Source organism: Cajanus cajan, chromosome 3, assembly GCF_000230855.2.
Source record: "Cajanus cajan strain Asha chromosome 3, NIPB_CcT2T_4, whole genome shotgun sequence".
Classification (NCBI taxonomy): domain Eukaryota; kingdom Viridiplantae; phylum Streptophyta; class Magnoliopsida; order Fabales; family Fabaceae; genus Cajanus; species Cajanus cajan.
Genome location: NC_138519.1, coordinates 60,712,038 through 60,717,043, shown reverse-complemented (window position 1 = coordinate 60,717,043; position 5,006 = coordinate 60,712,038). Strand labels below are relative to the sequence as shown.

Here is a 5,006-nt window from a genome sequence, read left to right as displayed (position 1 = left end):
TTCCTATCTTATCTTATATATAGGAATTCTACTTAAACTAAAATATTGTTTAGCTAATAATTAATAGACTAAAACAAATTAGCTAATTAAACATAGTATATAGGTTAAGTTTCATTAGTCACATGTTTTGCGAAGTTATTTAATATAGGGTACCTAAACTTATCACAATAAATTAATTAAAACAAATTATTAATTATGACTATATATTAAACTAATATCACATTAAACTAATTAAACTCAACTTAGTAAACCAATCCACTAGGCCAAACCACTAAGCAAACTAGGAATGTGGGTGCGGGGTGCCTAAATTGTAAACTTAAACTAGTGTCTCCTGGCCAATTCTACAAACACCTAATGCACATTAAAAGAAAAAAAAAATAAAAAAAATAAAAAAATAATGCATGGCTTGTTCTTTTAACCCATGTAAAATCAATGCATCTTTTTACATATGAAAGCTAGGTTGGACCGACTTATCAAGTGATGTATGATGCCACCTAGTTGTATCCGCTTCCCACCTCGACATGAAACACAACCTTTACCTTGGTATTATAAACTCAATATTTGTCTATTCGACATAGCAAAGTGTCTCTTTGCTGGTAATGTCAACAGCCTTAGCCTATTCAATGCGCTTAACATGGTTAATATGACCTCGACATCATAGTCAAGAAATTTCGTTCGTCAGAGAAATTCTTCCCAATTGCACTCTCATCAAAGATTGTCACACTGGTGCGATTCCATAGCCACATCATGGGCTACTTGGATTCACTACTAGAATTTTTTCTATTACCTAAGGATTTTCCTAGAAATTTTTCATTAAAATTTGTAGGAAATAAGTTTTTTGTGAATTTTTCTACAAATTTATTTTCGCAGCTAATACCTTCGTGGATAATTGTTTCTTGCTAATTTTAAAATTCGCAAAAAAAATTCTTATGATTTTTGCTATAAAAAAAATCTATAGAAAACTTTCTTGTAAAAAAAAAATGGCAGCAAACTTTCTTGTGGGAAAAAAATTCTTAAAAAAATTGCAAAAAATATCCTACAAATTTTAAAATCCACAAAATTTTTGCAAGAAATTTTCCACGAAACAAAATTAAAATTTCCCAAGTAAATTTTTTGCAAAATTAAAATTTTGTAGGTAAATTTTCTGCAAAATTTCAAATTCGCAAGTAAATTTTCTAAGAAAAATCTCAGGTAATTTTTTATAATTTTTTTTAATATTATGATGCCCTGCAAGTTCACAATTCTTATAACTTTCACTATTAACCTCATTCTTTATATTTACTAAAAAGAATATCTACTCTTTCCTTTTATCGTTATGTATGTACCCGTGTCAGTTAAAAATCAAATCAGCTCGCAAACAGTATTATACTACTCTCTATTTTTTGGTCGAAAAAATAAATATACTGCTCGTGTGCAATTCATTTGAGTCGTTCATACTTCACTCAACTTAAGGTAGCCAGTGGCCACTTTTAGCTACTTGAACTGTTTGCTTATAATTGAATAAGTCGGCTGACTTGAGCCCTAAATCAGGGAGTGAACCAAAAATCTGAAAAGTTAAACTTGAGTTCATTGAATAAACAAGCCAAGATTATGAGCTCCACCTTGGCTTCGAGTGTATTTTATTGAACAGTTCACCGACAAGTAACTTGCAAATGTATTTTCTTGATGACATCACTGCTTCAATCAACGAGAACCATCTCATAAATTCCTTTGGTTTACTTAAGCTTGATCGAGGACAAACCTCCTTACCTTCCTTTCTCTCTCTTCGAGCTTTGGAATATATAAAGGGAGATAACCTTGACTGCAAATACATCAAAATGATTAAAAAAAAAAACTATTATTCTAAGACAACAACTACATGAAAATCACTTCAAATAATTGAGTTTACCAACCTTAGTAACCATCAATTGCCAAATGTGTACTCCCCTTGAACCAAGGTCTGTTGTCAACCATGGTCTGTTGTCAACCAAAATATACATTTTTTTACTATCATTTGCGAGGAAAATGCTAAGATCTGCAAAATAAGATTGCAAGTCTCTGCGAAATACACCGAAAAGATTAAATAGATCAGTATGAGAAATACAGAAACACAAAATAAATCTGCTTAACTAGCTTTACTGGTCAACTTAAATACAGAAGATAACACCCAGCTGAGTCAGAAACTGTTTTGGCTAGGCAAATTTTTTTTTAAAAAAGTTCATGGCTTAAATCATTAAGTTACTGTAACTGAAAGGTGAGGTGGAAGCAATAAAAGGTGCACATCCAAATTTGCAATAGTCTCCCACCAGATATATCATACATAACATAATTAAAAAGGGACTTGCAAGATAACAATCTACAAGCAGTTAGAATTGAAAATTAAATAACAACCAAAGCCAACAATGTCACTGATCCATTGTATGAGAAACCAGAAAGCGCCCTCAACTCCTCAGTCAACCATAAACTAGAAAAAGTTGGTTCAATTCATAGATTTCCAACTGATTTTTAATCAACGCAGGTAAAAAAGTAACAGAGTTCAGAACATTACCAGATTTCTTTTAAAAAGAAAAGCATGGTTACCATTTGCATATATATTGCCAATAAAACAGCATCCACCGACTTAAAACTAAAAATCAAATTTATAAGAAAAAAAAAAAAGAAATAAGAAGAAGAAAGACTCACAACGCTGCACCAAGTTCATGATCATGAAGTAACCAACAAAATTTAATTTAAGAATACAAAATTTCCACATCTCAAGTTGTTCTCTGAGTCAGAAACACCGATTTATGTAAGGGGGGGGGGGGGGGGGGAAGAAAAAGAAACGCATCATGCATCACGCATCATGCATCACGCATCATGCATCATCAAATAAAATCCAACCCTTTCACCAAATAAGTTCACAAATAAATACATTCAATCGACCATCAATTTAAGAACAGCACCCATTCATTTACCACGTGATAAAAAATCCCACAAACCATCATCAAACATCATTAGAGCTAATTATAAATAAGAAAAAAAATGAAAACATACCCAATTTGCAAACTCGTGAGAGGAAAAATGCAGCGTCCATCATCACCTTTCCCCATTAAGATAAACAACACCCTCAAACCCCTTCTTATTGCCAAAAACTTCTCCAAATTTCCCACTAGCACCTGCTCCAAATTCCCAACCCAGAAACATAAAAACAATCATTCTCCACATGCATTCAAACTATTCCACTTAAAAAAAAAACAAATAAACAAGAGAGAGAGGCATAGAAGAGAACCTGAGAAATGGGTGTTCCATGAAATCGAAGAAGTGTGAAAGGCAATGAAACAAGGAGCGTGTAACTTCATAACAAAGAATATAAAAGAGAAAAAGAATAAACCAAAACAGACTCAGAGAAGATAATTCTCAGAGAAGATGTAACTCCTAGAACTCATCTACACTGGCTTATGTGTACCAATGTTTGTTAGAAGATAATTCTTAGTTTTTTTACTAATAAAAAACAATGAAGTATAGCATCCTAAAAATAAAGAATATTCCTTCTGGGAATTAGCTGCATTTTAAAATATGGTATGAGGTAGAAAAAAAATGAACGTGTGCATACATATTTTCATAAATGAAATCATCACCTGTACTAGTTTCTATGATTTCTCTGTCTATTCCTTATTCAAATTCACGTTCTGCTTTTAGTTGGGGGCTACCGTGGCATTAGATCAGGGCCGGCCCTGCAAGAGTTTAGACCTTGAGGGGATTTATGACAATGCTGAAAGAGCTAAAATAATTAAAAACAACGAGCTAATGTTAGAGATAGTAGAAACCAAGGAGAAAAATAGTGAGCATGATGAACAAAACATTGCAACAGAATAAGTAATAGAAATAGAAACTTGTGCTGAATAAAGAAAAAAATCATACAATGTAGTGAGTCAAATAACAGGATATATATATCTATCTAAGCTAAGAATCAGTATACATAGAGCAGTAAATAGTGTGAAAGTAATTTGAAGCCAATTGTCTTACAACTCTACGAAGAATAGGTTCTAAACATGAGCAAAGCTTTTGCAAACTATCCACCTTGAGAGCTTTCACAATTACACTGCAAAATATATGTCTATGAATTATAGGAAACTAACCAAAAAAATATAAATTATAAACATGTAGCATATTGTTTATGACCAATAAGAAATAAAGTCTTATTTCTTCTGCTCTCATTATATTAGCAACTGAAAAAAACACCATATTCCTAATCATCCCCTCCATTGCTTGGGAAACAGCCATAATTACACCTAACAAGACCTTTCACCATAGAAACCTGAGCTCCTAAGTTACCTAGTTCTATGATTTTCCAATTTATTCCAATTCAGCTTCGAGGTGTTAAATGTGCTGCGAGGATTGGAAGAATAGGAAAATCGGTTGTGATTGATTATATAAAGTATAACCCCTAATAACCGTGATATTCCTATGTTGATAGCGATTATTGAAAATCAGAGAATAAGATCTTCTCTGATTATTGATTATTGAACAACTATGATAGGAAACCTAAATGCCGCACCTGACTCTTGCTTCTTCCTCCTGGAAGTCGAATAAGAAGTAATGAGGAGCTCGTACCTTCCCGCTTCTATAGTTATACTGTACTTCCTGGAGTTCGTGACAAGGATGTTCGTCCCTGTTAGGGTAGGGAGTGGTCGAATCGCAGCATTAGGAAAGCTCGGTGAAAGAGGTAACGAGAGAGAGAGGAAGTGCGAATCGAGAGAGAAAGTGTGCGAAAGTGATGAAAAAGTGTGAATGAGCATATAGGTTCTAAAAATTCTAAAAATCTGAATCTGAACAGAGGTTGGTAAATTTAAATTAATATAAATTATACTTAATATATATTTAAAAAACTATTCTTTAATTAAAATTTTTATTATTAATTTATTAAAAAATTTCAATGAGCAAGAAAATTTGTAGGAAAATTTTCCTACGACTTTTCCTATAATTTATCAAAATATTATCTATTAATTATATTTGCAACAAAACAAAACTTGTAGAAAAAAAAATTT

At 32.3% G+C, this 5,006-nt stretch overlaps 1 long non-coding RNA gene across 4 annotated transcripts; it reads right to left on the bottom strand.

Moving 5' to 3' along the window:
- Nucleotides 1–1,378: 1,378 nt before the first annotated feature.
- Nucleotides 1,379–4,723, bottom strand: LOC145955811 (uncharacterized). 4 transcript variants are annotated; one of them, XR_014432515.1, is made up of 7 exons: nt 4,517–4,723; nt 3,985–4,060; nt 3,597–3,692; nt 3,248–3,311; nt 3,013–3,134; nt 1,893–2,037; nt 1,379–1,801 (listed from the first exon to the last, which is right to left on the bottom strand). It is a non-coding gene; the product is annotated as an uncharacterized LOC145955811 (long non-coding RNA). The 4 variants fall into 4 exon arrangements; XR_014432517.1 differs by lacking the exon at nt 3,248–3,311 and having other exon boundaries at nt 4,517–4,721; XR_014432516.1 differs by lacking the exon at nt 3,985–4,060 and having other exon boundaries at nt 1,380–1,801; nt 4,517–4,531.
- Between the last annotated feature and the right edge of the window lie 283 nt (nt 4,724–5,006).